This window comes from Lissotriton vulgaris, chromosome 4_1, assembly GCF_964263255.1.
Source record: "Lissotriton vulgaris chromosome 4_1, aLisVul1.2, whole genome shotgun sequence".
Classification (NCBI taxonomy): domain Eukaryota; kingdom Metazoa; phylum Chordata; class Amphibia; order Caudata; family Salamandridae; genus Lissotriton; species Lissotriton vulgaris.
In genome coordinates this window covers 549,189,512-549,211,471 of record NC_141691.1, presented here as the reverse complement: position 1 = coordinate 549,211,471, position 21,960 = coordinate 549,189,512, and the positions used below count along the sequence as shown (strand labels likewise).

Sequence of the window (21,960 nt, the reverse complement as noted above, 5' to 3'; positions counted from 1 at the left end):
TTCTCTTGTAGTTATCTCAGGATTTTGTACTACACTTTTTAACGCATACAACTGTTATCACACTACCAGCACCCTTTTACTTACTCCAGTATTGGAACGTTCATAGATTCCCCTAGCTTGTATCATTCCCCGTCGTCAGAATGGGAGTCTCTGTAAATAAAAAATAACATAGCAGTAGGTACAAAAGAGAAAGAAAAGGTCCAGGCCTCATCTCATTTTGTAGCATATCTACCTCTTTTTTGTAAGAGGGACCAAAATAATGCAACAACCGATCAGATTAGGCTCACCATATAGAACATACCTGAGAGAACCTCAGAGCCTCAGATTTTCTACTGCACGTTGTGATAAGGAAGTCTCTTTTGAGCTCTGCTCACTTAAACTCTGTTCTACTGTTTTCAGCAGTTTTTTCTTCAGGATTGCTTGATATTTCTTCTTGGAATGTCTAACAAAGAGAAAAAAAGCCCTTTTTAAGGCTTGTTCCACCTGTGGCAAGAAAAGGTTGTATGTGGAGGACAGGCATAAAGACTGCATCTACTGCCTGTATCCGGACCACAAGGCAGAGGACTGCAAAATCTGCTGCACCTTTTAAACAAAGACTCTCCCGGACCTTTAGGGTCGCCTTCTCACCTGGTTCCATAAGCTGAAGTCGAGAAAGGAAACACCGCAAGTGACAGCGAAGATTCGTCATCTGCCACTTCGTCCAGAAGGTCAGTGAAAAGAGGTAGGGCTTCCCCTTCGCCATCTACAGACCGTCACGCAAAGGCCTAAAAAAAGATCCCCGTGAGTCTGAGAGCTGGAGTCCTAGCAAATCTCCTTACCATGGTGAAAAGGAGACGGAAGGACTACCTTCAGCAGTAGTGGCAAAGTCTGCTATACCTTTTTAAAAGCCTTCTTCTCTGACATCTGAGAAGTCTGACAAGGATAGTCAATCGTCGACGATGCTGCGAAAGTGCTGGTTAAAATGGTACCACCGTCGACGGGCTCGTCAACGCTGCCTTCGAGTCTCCATCTGCCGACGCTGGTGTCGACTGGCTCGTCGACGACTATACCAACTACTTCAACGTAAACGAAGATGTCGACGAGGGTGTCGACGACTGTAGCTGCAACAACTGTGGCGTCGATGAGGGCTTCAACAAAGAAGACAGCGGGACTGTTGACGATCACGCCGACGACCTTGTCGACGCCGCCTATCTCATCGTTGACGACCTGCCCCTCGTCATAGGGTCTTCCGTCGATGACCTCGTTGACGATGATTTCCTTTTCTTGTCCACCGTCAACTGTACCATCCATGACATCTTCGTCGACGGAGAACATCACCAATTCTTTAACTAGAATCACGCCTGACATGACTACACCAAGGAGGGATGCCCTTCTGCCTAGCGGGCTGTTGCTGGATGAGGAAGAAGATTCTGAGGGAGAGGATAATCTTTTTGGCTATGCCAATAGCCCCTCATAGCTTCTAGTCAAGTGACAGGACACTGATTCTGAAGGTGAATACCTTCATGGGCACTCATATCATCACTCTTTTCACCGTCAGGAGGACACTAGCCAGGAGATGATTTCAGTTCCTTCTTCCCTCTTGGCGGATCTTCAAGGCATGTTGCTGGACTATAGGAGAAGATTCTCCCAGCCTCCTCCTTCTCCCATTCCTTTGGCGCAGGCTGTGTCTGCTCCACCAGCTTCTTCTGTGGCTTCGCCAAGGCCACCGTCCCAGATGGTGTCACAGCCACAAGTTACCAGCCCAGTTATACCTCTGGTGTTTCCAGAGGAGCAGGTTTATTCCTCGAACGAGAATCACCGCTGTACCAGCAGGCTGGACCAGTGTGCGGAGTGGGATGATTATGTGATGCCGAACCCAGCTTCTTCGGCACCGGATTCAGTTGATTCTGATGGCTAAGGACGACATGGTTCTGGCCGGAGGTCCAAAACAAAATCCTGGACCTTCTGTTTGATGGGGAGACATTATTTGGTAAACCTATTGATGATGCCCTCCAAGACATCAAAAAACGACCCTTGGTAACCCTAAAGTAACAAAAGCTTCCTTTCCGTGGAGCCAGAGGAAGAAGTACTACAATCTACAGGGGTTCATACCAGCAACAACGATATCCTTCTTATAGTTCAACGCCTCAGTCTAATCATCCATCTTACCATCAAAGACAAGGGCAGACCTCTTCTTTCTCTAGGTCTAACTCTAGAGGTAAACCGAATCGCCAGGGGCGTGACACCACTAAGCGACAATAGCGGCATACTGGCTCTTCCTGCTGTACCCCCCTCCCTGACAACATCTGTGGGAGGCAGGGTATCTCCATACCTCCACAACTGGCAGCGGATAACATCAGACCGTTGGGTACTCAACATCATTCAATGTGGCCATAAGCTGGAGTTTGTTCATCTTCCACCTTCCAAGCCCCCTGCCGCCATGCCTTTTAAACATCTGCGTCTTCTGCGGCTCGAAGTTCATCAGATGCTCCTCAAGGGAGTTGTAAAGCCGGTCCCCTTTTCTCAGAATGGAGAGGGTTTCTACTACAGATTTTTTTCTGGTCAAGACAACGCTGGAGAAGTGGCGCCCCATTTTAGATCTCAGGGAGCTTAACATCTATCTCATAAGACAATCCTTTTGGATGGTGTCTCTCCAGGACATTTTACGTCTCATCAAACCTGGGGACTTGATGGCCACTCTCGATCTCGAGGATGCGTATTTTCACATACCCATTCATCCAGCCCACAGGAGGTTTCTATGGTTTACAGTAGCCAAGAGCCACTTCCAGTTCAAAGTTCTACCTTTTGGACTTCAGTCTGCTCTAAGGATCTTTACCAAAGTGCTGGCGCCAGTGGCAGCCTTCCTCAGGAAGCAGCATTTTCAGATCTTCCTCTACCTGGACGATTGGTTGCTGAAGACCCCGACCAGACTTGCAGTGGAAGAAACAGTCGATGCATGCACGCGTTTGTTCAGCAAACTGGGCCTGACTCTCAACCGGGAGAAGTCATCTCTCTGTCCGTCCAGGGAAGCGTGATTCCTAGGGGCAATCCTGGACACGTCTCTCAACTAGGCTTCTCCATCCCTCGAAAGGCAAGAGAAGCTGATGTCCATGGCTCAACTGTTGCGAAGAAGAAAGTATCTTTCAGTTTGCCGTTACAAATCCCTCCTAGGAGCAACTTTCTCTTGCATTCCTTTAATACCTCACTGCAGGTTGCGGATGTGTTCACTTCAGGAGCAGCTCGAGCTGCAATGGCGACAAGTGGACAGATTCTTCAACGACAAGTTGGTGATCACTCCGGCTATGAAACACGCCGCTTTGTGGTTGATGAAGGAAGAGAATATATCCCAAGTTCTATCCTTCGTAATCAATCCAGCTCCTCAGGTAGTGACTACAGATGCCTCGCTGGAAGGCTGAGGCGCGGTGCTACAGGACTTACATGTAAGCAGACATTGGTTGTCACAGCATGGCCTTGTCCATATCAATCTCCTGGAACTCAGGGCGATTTGTCTGGCACTACGGGCCTTTCTTCCATGGCTTTAGGGATCTGAGGTTCTGGTCTACATGGACAACACCATGGCCATGTACTATATAAACAAAGAAGGGGGTACCAGATCTCGTCCGTTGCCATAGGAAGCCCAGAAGATCTGGGAGTAGGCTATCCTTCATAGGATATCACTGAAGGCGGAACATCTTCCAGGAGTACTAAACGAAAAGGCGGACATGCTCAGCAGGCTGTCGTCAGTCAGCCATGAATGGGAACTAAACCAGACTATCTCGGAGGAAATTTTTCACCGGTCGGGCAGACCCTCAATAGACCTCTTTGCCACCCCGGAGAACAAAAATTGCCAGTTTTACGCCAGCAAGCTACACCATCACGGATCGCTGGGAAATACTCTTTTGATAGCCTGATCAGGCGCATTTGTATACGCTTTACCTCCATTCCATTGATACCCAGAAAACTCAGGAAGATCAAGACGGAGCCGTGCAGGATGGTCTTGATAGCTCCATCTTGGCCGAGGCAGTTCTGGTTCACGGAACTTCACCTCTTCTCCCTGGTCCCTCCACAGCCGCTACGGACGGTTCCAGGCCTTCTCACGATGTCCCAGGGCCAGGTCTGGCATCCGGACCCTCGCTCCTTACACCTATCAGCATGGCTCCTGAGCCGCGAGAGTTTCTTGGGCTAGATCTCTCTGAGGAGATTAAGGAGGTTCTCTCTCAGGCCAGAGCTCCTTCTACTAACAAGACATACCGTTTAAAATGGAAGCGATTCTGTATCTGGTGTCAGCAGGAGGATTTTGACCCTTTTTCATCTCAACCTCACCAAGTTCTTCCATATTTCCTGTCTTTGGCTAAAGACGGGAGAATCGGACCCCCGTGAAAGAACATCAAAAAGACAAAGTTCTATTTTAGAAAAAGACGTGCCCAGAAACCGTGTCGGATTCAAACCGCAGCCACAACCAGGGGAAGTGCGAACCCGGAAAAACTTCTACAAAAGTTCAAAGAAACAATGATTGTCAATTTGTCTCTAAAACAATTAACCAAACATGAAGAGACTGTGCTAGAATTAGGAACCAAATTCATGACAACTGCCTCCATTGATTCGTGAACCTCAAAATAGAAGCATTAGAATTTTGTCGCAAAATTAGGTGAAAGGCATTCTTCCATAACAAAGACAACCCAAAAGCACCCAGAACCATCAGCATTGAAGACAAAATCCAGTTTTATTCCACCCACACAGAGCATCCCCAAAGAAATAATTGCCTATGAACAGGCAGTTCTGTCATCGCTTACACAACTAGAAAAGAAGAAGGCGTTTTTTAAAAGCAACATTACTAAGCAAGAATAGGAGGCGCTCAAAGCTTTACATAATGATGACACCATAGTAGGAAAACCTGCAGACAAAGGGGGAGCCCTTGTTCGGTGGTCCAAAGACAGATATTGAGCAGAAGCAAACAGCCAAATATTGAACACCGAGAGGTACAGAAGATTAACAGAAGATCCGACGAAACAGATTGAAAATGAAATGGGGAGTAAACTCAAATGGGGATTCGAACAAGGCATTTTAGGACCCAAAGAATTTGAATTCCTCAAGAAGAAACATCAGAGAATCCCCGTAATATATTTTCTTCCCAAAATACATAAGAATTTAGAACAACTACCGGGGAGACCGATATTTTTGGGTGTGATTCGGTACTGGAACCGATCGCCAAATACGTTGATGTCTTTCTCAAGCCCTTTATGGACCACGTACAATCATAACTTAGAGACACCACAGATTTTATTACAAAGATTGAGGACCACCTGTTTAATCCAGAAAAACAATGGATGGTTTCACTTGATGTGAATTCCTTATATACTCAGATCCCACAGGACGAAGGTCTAGAAGCTATTGAGTATTTTCTTGAAACACGGCGGAAACCACAAAGGGTGCCAACTGATTACATAGTTGATCTAGTGAGTATTGCGCTCAAAAGAAATCATTTTACATTTAAGGTCACGTTCTTCATGCAGGTCAAGGCCACCGCCATGGGGTGTCCTTATGCTCCAGAGATGGCGGTGCTCTTCATGGCATTGTATGAGGACCGTTTAATTTTCAACAATAACCCATTTGCTGTAAACATCTTATCATGGTATTGTTATATCGATAATGTCTGGTGCCTTTGGGAAGGTACAGAAGAATCACTGTCAACCTTTTTTGCGTGGTTAAATAACAGACATGCCAATATTAATTCAGTATGACAAAGGACAGGACCCGCTTAACGTTTTTGGACGTAGAGGTAACAGAAGTTAACTACTACCTTACACCGAAAATCGACTAATAAAAACACCGTCCTACACTATCTGAGGTTTCACACTAGTAGTCTTAAAGATAACTTCCCATACAGCCAGCTACTAAGGATCAGGCGCAATTGTGCGCGCAAAGAAGATTTTTTGATACATGCAGACGTCTTGTGTGAAGAACTCAAAGTAAGAGGATACCCTAATAAGATGCTGAAGCATGCAACTAAGAAAGCATGGTACAAACCCAGAAAAGTTATTGATCAAGAAAAGCAAGAAACCTCTCAATGAACTAGTATGTGCATCTACGTATAGACCACACACCCATAAATTTCAAAAAGCGATTTTGAACAACTGACCCCTGCTCACAGGCCTAGATTGCCCTCTGGAAAAACCTCTCTTTGCGTTGAGAAAAACAAAAACATTCGTAAGCAAATAATACGTGCAGACCTTGGAAGCACGAAAGTAAAGACAGATTTAAGAACAATGTGAACTTAAAACCAGTAGAAGGACACCACAAATGTAGCACTTGTTCTGTCTGCTGTAATATTGTTGAAGGCACAGAATTTACATATAACTCCATCAAGTGGGTCCATAAGGAGTTTACAAACTGCAAAACAAACAAGCATTTACAATGCAACGGTCTCGCCTTTGCAAACGTTAGTGCTATTGGCATTGTTAATGACAATTTTTATTTATTTGTTGGTTTTGAAAACAGATAAATAAATAGCATTGTCATTTACAATGCCAATAGCTTAATCTCTCACAAATGCGAGACCTAGTAGTAGAGCGAGTAATAGTGAGTAGTAGAGAGTGCGTAGTAGATGAGTAGAGTGAGCACTAGAGAGTGATTGAGTAGTAGAGGGAGAGGCGAGGGGAAGAGAGAAAGGATTGGACAGGAGAATGGTGGGCGAGTGGGGAGGCCATTTTCCAAAGTGTATGACTTAAGCATGGTGTGCTAGGACACTGCCTTTTACAGAGAGCACAATTGGGTAACTAATTAAGCAGAACAGATTAACAGCTACGTTTCTCCTTGTAGCCAATTTCATTGTAACAAAACAATTGGTTAACCCAGTAGGCCGCAGGACCTGCGTGATACTTGGTACAGAACAAGGTTGATCCCAACGGAAACTATTCAAATCATGTATCATTTAGTACCCAATCTCACAAATGTCATAACATTTTAATTTCATTGTGGCGTTTAAAAAAAATATATATATATTAATTGAGGCCCAGATTTTGCAATGGGGTTGTGACAATATGTTGGCACAACCCTAGTGCAAAATCTAATTTGTTAAATATTGAAATGCGTAAAATATACTCATGATTGACCTGCTCAACATATGTGAGGTCTTAAAATGTGATGTCCCTTCCTGTGAGGTCATGGGTTGTGATGTCACTTCCTGGTATGTCACACCAATTCTGCCTAATTATCACCTTGGCCGCGGCTGGATTTCCGCGCCGGTGCTGGACATTCCGATCGCGGGCGTGGTCATGGCGGCTCCCAGCCGTCATCCGCACACGCTCACCATGACTCATGACGGATGGGAGCCGTCATCCGCACCGAAAGGGTTAATGTCAAAATCTGTCGCCTAGATATACTTGAAAATGGATTCCTGCTCCTTGTACCACATCCAAGGGTAGGCTGTGGATACCCTCTCTCATGATATCAACCCATCAAGTACGAGACAGTTATATATTTTGAACAACGACTTTGGCAATCGCAACTTTAACTAGATTAATAATAACCTGCAAAAATATAGCGGTAGAGATGGAGCTAGTCTGCACCGTCATGCAATTAATTCCCTGTAAAGGATTCAGATCTGCCTGGGAAAAGCTTACCTAGTACAATGTGCGACAGTTTCATAAAGTCAGTTTACCTATACATAAAATTGACAGAATGCTCAGGGCTAGCGATCGCACACTGTGGACATAGATCACGCTTACATTCTTAAAATGTGGATGAACTGATAAGTGTTTAACTTCCTCCTTTACAAAGCCTCATGGGGGAAAGCTACAGTGCCTGCAAACCACCAGAGACCTACGCTCAGCAAGGGATGCGAAAGAGAGGCCTGGATGATGAAACCACCACAGCGTGTGACAGCAATTCCGTGCTCAGGCCATACAAAGCGCACAACTTTCAGGACCCTCCCCATACTGGCACGCCCCTTCAGCCACAACTAACGTGTGTGAACTAGTACTAGTGCTGGTGTGATAAGTAAAAGCTGAAGGGAAAATGTACATCGAATTTTATTTTGAATTCGCCTTTCAAATCTTATTTATTTATCCGTGCGGAGGAAGTACCCAGGGAGAGATAAGCAGCTGACGAAGAATGAATGAATGAAGGCGAGCACACACCATTCATTACACGGCCAGCTCTCTGGCCCTACACCAGCATGAACAGGGGTGAGCGATATGTGTTCAGCTATGAAATTACTGGTTTAGATAGGGGGGGGGCACTCCATACTCACCCCAAGCAGCTCCCATTGCAGCTCCCCGGCTCGGCAGACGATGGGACCCCGAACCGCGTACTCCACAGCGCGCACACACAGTGGTTCATGCTTTGCAGGGTCAGAGTGCGTGGCCGAGAAGGACCCCAGGGGGCATGCGGGGCAGGGGCCGTGGTGCTAGCGGCACGGCATGGCCCCAAGGCGGAGAGAGCCCCGATCACGGAGAACCGTAGCCTCTTCATTCCGTCGACTACTATCAGGGTCCGCCAGCCGAACTGAGACTGCGCAAAAGTGAGAGCGCGGCAAGTCTTCAGAGACATCCACATTAGAGTCAGGTACATGAGACGGTACTCCTAGCACAATGCTTACAAACGGATGACTCGCTAATCCTATAGATGAGGCTTCGGAACACCTACAGGCCAATCTACTTGCATCCTAGGTAGCCAAGAGACTTTTCCCCTTCAGTTTTGCGTGCTTCCAGTCTATGCCCATGGGTGTTATTGACTAATGTGTTTATTTACAGACACAGATGTGTTTATTTAATACGTGTTTGATAGATCAGTGGCTTAGCAAGTTTTCATTGTTACAATTAAATACCAGCCCCTTTTTAGTGTAAAAGCAGCAACAAATTACCGCGTGTTTAGCAGCAGGAGTCTGTAAGCCCCGTCCTTTTCAGACTGGGGGCGTGTTTTTTATTGAGTGACAGATGACGTCACAGAGAGACAGGACAGCAAAAACACGCCCCTCTATCCGAAATGGACGGGGCTTAAAGGGACAGACAGAGCTCTTCTCCAATGGCAGGCCGCCGTTTAGGAAGCCAGCCAATGGAGAAGAGCTGGCTCGTTTACCTCCCTACTAGAAGACATAATTTCTCACCAGCGAGACTGCGCAAGCGCAGCCTACGCAGGCCGAGACCTAAAAATATTGTGTATGCCATCACATGCCCTTGCCCAAAGCTGTACATCGGTAAAACAACACAACAAAACAATCAACGGATTGTCCAACATCGCTCCAGAATAAAGCAGAAGGTGCTAACAGCACCCATGGTGTCCCATTTTGTTGAAAAAGCAAATACGGAAAAAGACTTTGTGTGGACAGTTTTGTCGGGAATAAAACAATCACCCAGAGGTGGTGATACCGAAACATTCCTTAAAAAAAGAAAGGCCTGTCTGATCATGAAATACAACTGCGTCATGGAAGGCTTAAATGAGATGTCGGAACTACACCAAATTCTACGCTAAAGTCCTTTGTAAATATTTCAATCATTATGAATAGCTTTGGAGAACTATCACAAACCAATTGCGCACACCTACAGTTACCTTTTCATTCCCTTGTAAATATTGCAGATATCACGAGCAGAGTGAATAACAGTCAAAGAATTGTTACTACTTCACAATGACATCTAAAAAAAAATTCGATCCACCTAGATGAGGCACTCAGATTTTTCAGACAATATTGTGCTTTTTTATAATCTACACGAAAAGAATTGTTGATCTCATATTGCCCCATCCTTTGAAAAAATCAACGGTGTTCGTTAGGAACAATAGTTCAAGAATATTAATTCTCCTCTAGTGTATGACAATTGGAAAATCTGATTACTCCTAGCAATAAAGTTTATTGACATTCCCTCAGCCTTAGAAGCATGAGGCACATTCATTTGAATAGACAAAATCAGAGCTTTCATTACCGTCTCACTAAAGAACTGCCAATCCCAGAATGCACTACTGAGGTAGCATTATACACTTCCTGCCCAACAGTATATAGTGAATTCAAACCACACGGGCCGCCTCCAATTGATTTAGGAGACAGTTGGATTTTCCCAAACGGAGTTCCTATACACGGGTGGCAGGACCGCACCAAGTAAGTGCAAAGGTTGTAGAACGCCGTTTGCAATACGCGAAGCGATAGAAACACTAGTCAGTGTTGTAAAGATGGGGCCCTAGAGCCGCATGATAGAAATAAGTGTGACACGGGACACCAGTTGGGGATGGTAACTCTGGCCACGAGCACTTGCGCTCGGCCTCTTTTATTAACAGAGTCAACTGACCCAGTGACGTCTGTGGTGGGTGGGTGTTCAGTGTAGGGTTACACTTAGGAACAACTAGACTGTGTCCTGGCAGGACACTACATCGCTCCCAAAATTTAAGGAAAGGAAAAGCGAATGTCCAATCTGCAAGGAAAACAGAATACCAGAAATTTACAGCCCCCAACGGATTCTCTTCAGGCGGCCGGCTGGGAGATGTCAAAAGTTCTGGACTGCAAAGTCAATCCGATGAGCTTCACCTCAGCGGTGTACTTCAGATCATCCTTGTCTTGCTGTGTTGATGCTTATATACAGTGTTCATCACTTGGAGCAGCAGGAGCAGAATGGGTGTGACCCTTGAGGGGTGTCGCAGGTGTTCCTAGTCCAGTGGATGACACGCTTGTTGGTTGTTGGAGACGACTGCGGCACGAGAGGTCTTTCTTTGGATTTGCTGATCTTGATGCCTTCACACTTCTGTCCGGACAAGTAACTTCCGACTTGCCTTTCTTGCCGGACTCCTCTCTCACTGGAGCCTCGAAGACTGGCCTCTCCTGCTTGGACTCTTCTCTCACTAGAGACGCTGGGAGGACCCTCTTGCCGGACACGATGAGACCAGGTGGACCGTGCGGGGCTTCGCATGAGCCGCGCAAAAGTATCGCTGAGGAACTGCCAATGGACTCGCCGCCAAGTCTCTCATGATGTCCTCGGGGCTGTTGATGTCATCCGCCAGGATGGTCTTGCCGTTAGGACATGGGTTCAGTGCCTTCTTCAGACCGTTTCTCGGTGCCAGGTGTTCCCCCTGGGGCCTTCGTGCTTCCTGATGCCTGTCGTGGAGCTGCCGCTACTGCACCTCTCCCATCCGGATTCCTCTCTCACTGGACATCCGGCCGAGGCCCTCGTCCCCTGGAATGCTACGTGACCGTGTGGGCTGTGCGGGTCGCTGCGGAACTTCGGACAGGGCCACAGTTGAGTCTTGTGTAGTCCACAAGGGTGGATTGTCTAGTGCTCGGGTATGCTCTGCTTCGGCAAGCTTCAGGTTCCCGGGGCACCCATGCGGTTCTTCAGTGGTTGGTCTCCTCAGGTGCAAGTTGTCGGGATTACTGAGATCCACACGGATGTTGCGATGTTCCTTGGACAGCACCGATGTTCCTGTTTGCTGACTGTTGCGATGCTCCTTGGACAGCACTGATGTTCCTGTGTGCTGACTGTGGTTCTCTCTCTTCCTCTGTGGAGTGATGTTGTGTTACTCCATTCTTCCTCTTCGTTCTCTTTCCCGACGCGGTCAGGTCTTCTTTCTTGCTTGCTCATGCTAACCAGGCTTCTCCATGTAGCGGGCCCTCTACATGTCGTCCCCTTGGTCTTGTCCATGTGGTAGGACACTGTCTTCCCCTGGCTTGTTGACTAGACCTGTCGTCGTATCTTCCTTCTGTTGCCTTCAATTCAGGATACCCTTCCTTGGTCAATTCCATTGTGACTCTCCTGTCTCGTCGGGTTCCTTTGGCTCTACTGTTCCTCCTTCCTTTTCTTTATGATGTTGTGCCCTTCCTTTCCATGTTCCTTCTTGCGACGTGGTCTGGTCCTCTTGCTGTAGTTGGCCTTCCCGACCAGTCTTCCCCAGGCAGCGTGCACTCCACCTGTTTCTCTCTGGTCTGGGCATAGCTCTGCGGCATGGTGTTTTTCTCTTCTTTGACTGAACCGTTTGTCGCGATCTTCTCTGTTGCTTCTTTTCTTTCATTGGCGACCAGACTGGGTGGTCGGCTTTCATCTTCGGCATGAGTTGTCATGCTGTGCTATCTTCTTCGTGGTCGCTATTCACTGTCACAGTGTTTTGGTGTTGGCGCGCTTTGTCTGCGCGGAGGAGGGTTGCGTCACCGCTCCTGGTGCATCTCTGGTGCATGCTGCTATACGTGCTGATGATGGCGCTCTGGTTGCTGTGAGACGTCGCTGTCTCTCTTGGGGACCTTTGTGCGCTGTCCCGTGGCGTTGGCGTGTCGCTGTGCAGCGTCACTCTGGCGCTCTTGGCACGTTCCGGCGCAGTGCTGCGCGGTGCGGGTGTGGAGTTCTTGTACTCCTGGCGCGTTTTTGCGCCCTGTGGCGTGTTTCTGCGTTTCTGGCGCGTTCCTGCGCAGTCTCCTTTTGTCCTCAGGAGGTTGTTTACTGACGTGGCGTCGTAATCTGTGAGGGAAAGTATTCTGCGCAGATCTTCCTCCCTGTAGATGTGCTCACCGCAATGTCCCTGCACTGTCGTGTGCTTACGTTACTTTCTTCTTCTCTTGCGCAGCTCCTGGCCCTGTTTCACTCTAGATCCTCCTCTTGCTTCCTTGGTGCCGTGTGGCGTCGCTGCGCCAGTTTTGTGTTGGTTTCTTTATTGCTGGGGCGCAGTTGCTCAGAATGGCCACTAGGTGGCGCTGCAGGTTTCCTGACGCACTTTTGCAGTTGTTTACTTTGCTCCTATGCAACTCCGTGTCTTGGTTACTATGGGCTTTTCCTCAGATGTCCCTTTGGCTGCAGGCGCCTCTGTGCCTCTAATATTGCCGTCGGTGAGTCATGCCTCTTTGCTGTGGTTAGGATCGTCATGGGCTTCTCACCTGGGCAGGACTGGGAGGATTCGGTTAGTCTGCTTTATTTAATGAGAGGGGGGCAGGGGGGGGGGGGGGGGGGGGGTTAGGGGCCCACAGGGTTACATGGTCTCGTGGAGTAAGTGCGGCAGAAACCACTCGCCGTGCCCTTTGCTGCCGCCTCACTTTGAGTCACTGTTTTGGCCCGCCCCCTTGTGCAAATTAACTTTTACCGCCGCAGTTGTGTGCTGGCCAGGCGCAGTCACATTTCTCTGTCCTCTTTCTGCAAACAGCCTCCCTTTTCACTCGTGGCTTGCGGGCAGGGGGCGGTTAGCATTAGCCGTCTGCCATGAAGGGGCTCCTTAGCGCCGGTGGAATGTCGTATTAGGCTGCGCCGCTCTTGCCCTCCTTAATTCTCAGGCTGTGCTGGGCGGGGGAGAGCCAGTGCTGCTGCTGCTGGGGCAGGTCTTCTCTTGGTGCGTGGGTGGGCTCCGCAGCAATACACAGCGCCTGGCGGCTCTCATGTAATGTTTATTCACCCCGCCGCTGCACTTAACACACGCTGCGCGGCGGGGGGTGTAAAATTATGAATAATAGTCCATTCGTTGTAGGTAACTTCAATAAATTCATATGAAGATAGAAGTTACAGGAAATTAAGTACATAAATAGGGAACCCCACCAAGAGCAGTCTGAATGTCGCTCAGCCATTAAACCAACTGACTCAAAGCTTACTCACATTCCAATTCCCAACGTTCCAGGCTGAGCATCACATTACATCATCTCTCTTTTTTTTTAATAATGAAAAGGAGAAACTGAGATGACAGGTTGAGCATCGCATTACAGGGGTACAAGGCTGGCAGGCCGCGGGTGGGCTCCGCTTGGCTTTTCTTTCACGCTCTCTCACCCTTGCAGCGGCAGCCGCGCTCCACACATGCTGCGCTGCGGGGGGGGCTGGAGACGCTGCAGGCAGGCCGCGGGTGGGCTCCGCTGGTCCTGCTTTAATGTAGGGACAGTGTCCGGCGCAACTCGCGTTTGGGGGCTCATTCAAATATTTAAAGCAGGTGGGCTCCGCTTTCGATCAGTCACAAGAGGGGTCGCTCCAGGCTTGCGCGGCCCGCCAAGCAGTATATCGCCCGGGCTCACCCCCGGCCTTCGGGCCTTGTTCAACCCCGCGGGTGGGCTCCGCAGGGGTCTCCGCTTTCCGGGGCACTCCGTCGCGGCTGATCTGGGCGGGCACCGCTTGGACTCTCCGTGGCGAGGGTCAGTGGCGGCCGACTCCGGTCGGTCCGCTTGTCTTCAGGCTCACTTGCGGCCGGTACCGGTGGGCTCAGGCCGGTCTGCTTATCCTCTTGGGGGCACCGCGGCATTCAGCAGGCTGGAGGGGTGCTGGGTGGGTTCCCGATCACCTCCTCCTTCTTCCCCAGGCCCGGGGCTCGGGCCTCTCAGCGGCCGGCTCATTCCTTAGGGGGTGTGCCTTCGCTGCTGGCAGCTCCCCTTTCCTTTTCCCCTCGATGTTTATCTCTTGTAGCTGGCACGCGTGGCATCGCGTTACCGCCTCGTCGCCATTGTAAAGATGGGGCCCTAGGCCCGAATGATAGAAATAAGTGTGACACGGGTTACCAGTTGGGGATGGTAACTCTGGCCACGAGCACGTGCGCTCGGCCTCTTTTATTAACAGTCACCTGACCCAGTAACGTCTGTGGTGGGTGGGTGTTCAGTGTAGGGTTACACTTGGGAACAACTAGACTGTGTCCTGGCAGGACACTAAAAGTGTCTCGCTTTCTTTAATTTTTTAGATCTATGGCCCCCGCCTTTTGGGAACGCTAGGCTGAGAGAGTAGCGCCTTCGGGCAGTCACGCAATTAAGTAAGTGGATGTTTAAACACTTCACATATGAAAAATTCTCTGTTACTCGACTAGAACGGAAACAATCAGTATCCGTAACTAGATGTGCATACATTTCCTTAGGTTGCAGTTACACGCAGTATCAGCACTGCATAAAATAATTGAGGAAACAAAAGGTGGATCGACAGGAAACCCTTCCCTTCTACACTCTCCATTTAAAAATAGTTCGTAAGTGAAGTCAACGCCTATTTTGATATCTGGACAACATAAAACAATATAAACAATTTTGTTCACACTCGACTGCCCTGGTTATACAGGTCCTGGACACAGACTATTTTTATATGAAAGAAACACTAAAAGTTGCCTATAAGAACTCTGGTAATATCAGTTTCAGGTGACTTTTGTCATAATATGCTACGAAGAGATAGGGGGTCATTCAATGTAGATAATTTCTTTTTATTTAATTTCAATTCCAGGTTACACCGTGCATGTAGCCCTGATGAAAATCCCTGATTGAACACTGGGATTGGAAAAGAGTCAGCATTTTCCATCTCTCACGCCACAAAAGACATATAGAGACACTACTAAGCTCTGAGGAGGGTTTCCAAAATTAATTTACCCCATAGAGAAATATTTATTCAGTGTGGTAGCAGTTCCTTGACACAGGCCAAGCTATAGGGCTTTTTAGGAATTGCATTGTATGATCAATAGTCTTGAATGTAACGTATATTGTCTAAAGTTTTGATTTTTATTTACATTTTTTAGTATTTTATTTTTTTTAAAACCCCACAAGTTTTGATTACAAAGTCCTGTGAATTGAAATGTACCTAACTCGGACATGATGAAAATGTTGTAAGTGTTTAACCGCTTCCGAGCGGCGCGAATTCCCCGCCCATGCTGACTCCGCCTTGCGCGGGCGGAGTCATGACGGAACGGTTCCGTCATCAGCACAGCTCAACTGTCGCTGATGACGGAACCGTTCTGTCATCAGCATGGAAGGGGTTAAAAGAATGTGATTATTGACATTCAGAGCTTAAGAACTGTTTAGTCTCAGCTCGAGCCCGCATAAAAAAATAGCCGCCCTGAAACCGACAGCCAGGTTTCCTCTCTTTTGTCTTATTGTAGTATACGTCCAAGCCTGGCATTGCATGGACGACCCGCCCCTCCCTCCCTTTTTTCCCCCTGTCCTCGCTATAGCAGGACCCACTGGAATGTGCCCATCACATTCCAGGATCAACTCTGATTCATAACATCATGCGAGGACATTCTCACCACCTTGATAATTGTTAGTACACTAAAACCCTTTACTACTTCAATACACAAATCCATATATTGGCCCCATTATTCATCAGCAAGAATAACTTTATTTAGGTTGCCAAGAACCATTAAAGTTTACAATAAAATTGTCACCGTTTGTAAAACCATTACAATCAACAGGTTTAAAAACAATTCATAAAACTCCAAGAATATAAAATTATTAACACACAGTAATTAGATTGTGGCAGCATGTAATGTAATGTAATGGACATTTCTATAGCGCACCGATTACTCCAAGGAGTATCTTGGCACTTAAACTAAGCCGGGTGGCACATGCTGGTCTTTCTGCTCTCATCCGGGGGTCTGAACACATTAAACCAGCGCTTTGCTTGCTGAGTCCGTGAGATTGTATATCCAGGTTTTGAGTGATTTCCTGAACTGACTTTCAGAGGGAATTTGACGAACTTGGTGGCGGGAATTTATTCCACGCCCTAGACCCGATCACTCCAAGAGATAATCCTCCCTTGGTGACCAGCCTAAACTTTGGGATCATCAGCAGATTCCAGTTTGAAGATCTAAGATTGCGTGATGGGGAGTAGCGTCTAAACCCATTCTGAAGGTATTTAGGCCCTTGGCAATGAAAGGCCCTAAATGTGATGACCAATATTTTAAACAGAATGCGCTTATGTATTGGCAGCCAGTGAAGGTCATTGGGTGTTGCAGAGGCCGACGACTTCCTAGGGCATCCCAGCACTAGGCGGGCGGCTGCATGTTGGACCATCTGAAGCAAGGTCTTCACAGTGAACATGATGTACTACAGTTCATACATTTCCAAAGGCATATCATTCTAAATATACAATAAACAGTTTTCGACAGCATAACTTAACCGCATGCGCGCTAGCGGTTTTCCCGCTGCGCGCTGAAAATTCGAAAATCGCGCGTTACGTGACAAAGCCAGCTCGTCATGCGCGTAGCGCAGGTAACGCCCATGACCAGCTGGCTTTGTCATCAGCGCTGAAGGGGTAGCCGTTTGTTGTACAGCAGAGTTCTTCAAACTGGGGGGCGCGACACCATCCCAGGGGGGGGCGCGACGCGCACTCGGCACTAAAATCTTACCTTTGTTGTCCTCTGCATCACAAGTCTTCACCCATTTCAAATGGGAATTTCCGTCATTAAAGAACTCCAGGTGACAGAGGGTTGAAGGGGGGAGGGAGGGGAAATCATTGGGCATGACGCGCCCATGCTTTAGTTTGCGAAGTGCTAACTGTTAACCATCCCAGGAGGGGGTTAATAGGTAGCGCTGACATAGCTGCCAAGGTTTCAGATTGCTATGTGTGAAATTCCAACTTCTATGAGTCACACTTGCTCGTGAACAAAAATCATTCAATGAACACGAAGGAAACTTTCAAATATCGGAAATTGCAGCCATTTGAACAAAAAACTCCAAAACTTCTTGAAACTGCTGTAGAGCACCAGAAATGGAAGGACACTAGTGGCAAATCACACACCGGCACCCGTAGTTTAAAGAAAATACCTGAGCCTCAAGTGAAGTACCACGGCCTGCGAGATTACTGTCGGCAGAATTAAATTAAACCCGAGATCTCTTGCAGATGTAAACCTGAAGGATGAGGAGCGGCCCTGCGCCTGCAGATTTCTGTATCTTAGTTTATTATCATCTTATCTCATCTCAATCATTTGCAATGCGTGGTGCGCTCCACGCTGTGAAATAATGATATTACAACAAATGAGAGCGGACAGTGGGCATCTTAAGAATGATGATGATGACGTGAGCCATAACTGACCCCCTTCCTTTCCTCCCCCTCCCCCAGGCGGGCCCCAGTGCGAAGAGAGCAGGGAGAGTGTGCTGGTAAAACTGTCAACCGTAGTCTGTGAAGATAAATCTAGTTAGTCAGGGCGGCCATGATAAGGATGAGGAGACCGAGCAGCCCTGCGGCCAGGCCTGCAGATTTGAAACTAAATTAATTGTGTGAGTCAGACTGAAATAATTTACCAGAGATGTTGTCTTCTGTTAAACAGACACATACATACATGAGTAAAAAATACATCATGCCTGCAGGTCAGCCATGCCAGCATGGTGTTCTTGTCATCACTTGTGGCTCCTGACTGTAGGCCTCCCAAAGCATAAGGTGGTGCGCCCATCCTAAACTAAAATCCCCCATGCTGTGATAGTGTTCTTCCGTGGCGTGGTACTTTTCTGCCCTACTACTAGTACTACACAAACCTAGTCCCATAGCTAAAAAAAACTGTAACAGCAATCTATTCACGGCAGCAGCGGATAAGTGTTTAAAAAGATGTAATTGATAACTACAGTTTAGTTAATAGATATGGCCCCTGATATGTACGGTCGATTATGTAGTGTACTAGATTCCAGAAATTTCTGTCAAGTGGTGGGGGGGCCCAACATCGAAAACAATTCTGCTGGGGGGGCTCAACCTACAAAAGTTTGAAGACCTCTGTTGTACAGGAACTCTTACTCATAGCGTTTTCCAAATAGCCATAGAAACTTTTATATAATTGGTCACCGCGATGCAGATATCGGGGGTAGCCAATGTGTGCAAAAATTAAAACTATCAATGTAAGTACGGAGACAGATTTTCCTCAATAGTGGGACTAAAAATTTACTCCACGCCGTTTTTTATAAGGTGCAGACTAGGATAGAGTGCACAGTATTCGTCTGTGGTGCTGAGTCACTTCCCCATTTAGGGGCAATGTCCCTCTTGCGGACTAGTTTCGCGCATCACTGCATTCAATTCAACCGTACGCTGAGACTTGTTTTTGTTTATGTAAATTATGTTTTGTACGTGTATAAAACAAAAACTATTAACTTATGTGAATCAATTAGGCCTTTCCCCTGAAGTCTCCGCACACGGCAGTTTTGAAAGTTTGCGACCGAGCCTTCCTTTTATTTTTCTTTGGGCAGCGTTTCAGTTGCCCAGCTGAGTATGAAAATTGTGTAGTCCTAAAAATGTACACGTGTACTATGGATTGTCGTCAGCGTCATAGTTTGCTTCAGTCTATCACGACAGAGGTCACGCGTATGTGCGATCCATGTGGCTACTCTTAAACCACCCCTGTCTATCGAGATGTTCTTTAGATGTGGCGCAGTGAACTCGCAGCCTTTCCCTGAAAGAGGCGACTACATAGTCTCACGGAGTTAATTCTGTTTTCAATTCAGTTGCACTCTATCGATTTCCGAATCGCAAGTTTTTGACAATCCCGCCACCTTGTGGCAGGCACTGGAAACTCGTCAATTGGAAATAAATGTGCGTTGAGGAAACGATCAAGAATTTAAAATCGTCATTGTAATGTAGCTGCTTTCAAACCCCTTCAACATCCAGGTTGTGTTTCTAGCTTCATAGTACATTATTAGTGTTTTCCTCACTCATCAGGTAAATTCTGTAACTACCCAATTTCAAACAGACAAGAATGCTATTTTCTGGTTGTTAGCATTTTAGTTGTATGTGTATTTCAAAGATCGAATTACTTTAGGTAATTAAATTGCTCCTTTAAAGCCACACATGACAAACCCTCCGTTTCCAGGATTAACCAAGGTGAAATTTCAGGTGAGGAGGCATGGGACCAGATATATCGGGAGGAGGCGGGTGTTATGTTGCTTCTTCTTTGTACCTTTAAGACTTGAGCTCAGGTTCTTGTTAGAATGTTATGATGCTAGTTAAATGTAAATGTATTGCATTGTTCATGGAATGTAGGCTTTGCATCTTTTGTGTGAAGGTCAGTTATACAGGAGCGGTCTTTCATTGCAGCTGCTCCCTGGCACTCACCTGTATATGTTACTTACTTAAATAAAGAAACTCCTATAACTATTGCTTCGACCATCTTTACAATTAGCGACGAGGATGGAATTGGAAGGGACTCTAGTGGAGTCATTGATCTTGCTCCTGTTGATCAATCCTTCTGTGAAGGGGAAGGAGGGGTTGTTCGTACTAATGTTTACAATGACTTAAATGATGACTGTTGTTATTCCAGTGTTGTTGAGCGAGGACATGGTAAAAGGACAAGTGTTTTGCCTTCTTGGCTTAAGGACTATGTTACTAAATGAACTATGACATTTAGTTATGTTTTTTTTTAGTTTTGTTAGTTTTATTTATTTCCCTTCTTTCCTTCAATTATTGTTTTTTTTTCTTTTTAAAAATTTTTTTTTGGTTCCTCCTCTTCTTTGTTGTTTCATTGGAAGGAGGGGGATGTGTTATGTTGCTTCTTCTTTGTACCTTGAAGACTTGAGCTCAGGTTCTTGTTAGAATGTTATGATGCTAGTTAGAATGCATTGTTCATGGAATGTAGGCTTTGCATCTTTTGTGTGAAGGTCAGTTATACAGGAGCGGTCTTTCATTGCAGCTGCTCCCTGGCACTCACCTGTATATGTTACTTACTTAAATAAAGTAACTCCTATAACTACTGCTTTGACCATCTTTACAGCGGGGAGGGCCACTTTTGACTAAATCTACCAGAATGCCTTTGGAGAATTAACCTCTTACTGTGCCGCTTACATTTCCGATAGGACCGGAGGTAGTGACTCTCTTTGGCTGCAACAGTGAGTCACCTATATATTGACAGTGCAACAGTTTGGTCAGTCGTCCCATATTTGCAGTGTTTGCATTGCACCCTGGCAGAGGATTGAGGTGTTCCCTTCTAGTGCACAGAAAACGGATATATGATGTTACAACGCGGACTGTAACAACGCATACCGTTACAACGCATCTTTTACAACGCGGATACTGTTACAACTCATGTATTTACAACGCATTTTTTTACAACGCAGGTACCTTTACAACGCATACCATTACAACGTAAGTATTGGTAAGTACATATTAATATTAATATTGTAATCGTAAATTAATTTTCTAAAATATAATTTAATGTAATTTAATTTAATTTCAATTAAATAATTTAATTTAAAATTAATTTTACTTTATTTTTACCCTGTACCCCTGTACCCCAAAAACTCAAAACTGACCCTTAACCCCAAAAATAAATTAAACTAATTTAATTTAATATAATTCCAATTAATTAATTTAATTAAATATTTTAATAAATTAAAATTAATTTTACTTTATTTTTACCCTGTACCCCAAAAACTCAAAACTGACCCTCAACCCCAAAAATAATTTAATGTAATTTAATTTAATTTAATTACAATTAATTAATTAAATTTAAAATTAATTTAAAATTATTTTTACCCTGTACCCCAAAAACTAAAAACTGACCCTGAACCCTAAAAATACCCCTTTACCCAAAAACTAAAAACTGACCCTGAACCCTAAAAATACCCCTTTACCCAAAAACTAAAAACTGACCCTGAACCCTAAAAATATCCCTTTTCCCAAAAACTGAAAACTGACCCTGAACCCTAAAAATACCCCTTTGCCCAAAAACTAAAAACTGACCCTGAACCCTAAAAATACCCCTTTACCCAAAAACTGAAAACTGACCCTGAACCCTAAAAATACCCCTTTACCCAAAAACTGAAAACTGACCCTGAACCCTAAAAATACCCCTTTACCCAAAAACTGAAAACTGACCCTGAACCCTAAAAATACCCCTTTACCCAAAAACTAAAAACTGACCCTGAACCCTAAAAATACCCCTTTACCCAAAAACTGAAAACTGACCCTGAACCCTAAAAATACCCCTTTACCCATAAACTGAAAACTGACCCTGAACCCTAAAAATACCCCTTTACCCAAAAACTGAAAACTGACCCTGAACCCTAAAAATACCCCTTTACCCATAAACTGAAAACTGACCCTGAACCCTAAAAATACCCCTTTACCCAAAAACTAAAAACTGACCCTGAACCCTAAAAATACCCCTTTACCCTAAAACCCAAAACTGACCCTGAACCCTAAAAATACCCCTTTACGCCAAACATATAACATTTAAAATATAATTATATACTTACCAATACTTACGTTGTAATGGTATGCGTTGTAAAGGTACCTGCGTTGTAAAAAAATGCGTTGTAAAAACATGAGTTGTAACAGTATCTGTGTTGTAATAGATGCGTTGTAACAGTATCGCGTTGTAAAA

General features: G+C 45.9%; 1 protein-coding gene across 1 annotated transcript in view; it reads left to right on the top strand.

Moving 5' to 3' along the window:
* The window catches only part of CRTAP (cartilage associated protein), a 166,475-nt gene that overhangs the window by 106,591 nt on the left and 37,924 nt on the right, over positions 1–21,960 (top strand). The gene's annotated exons all lie outside the window — the stretch shown is intronic.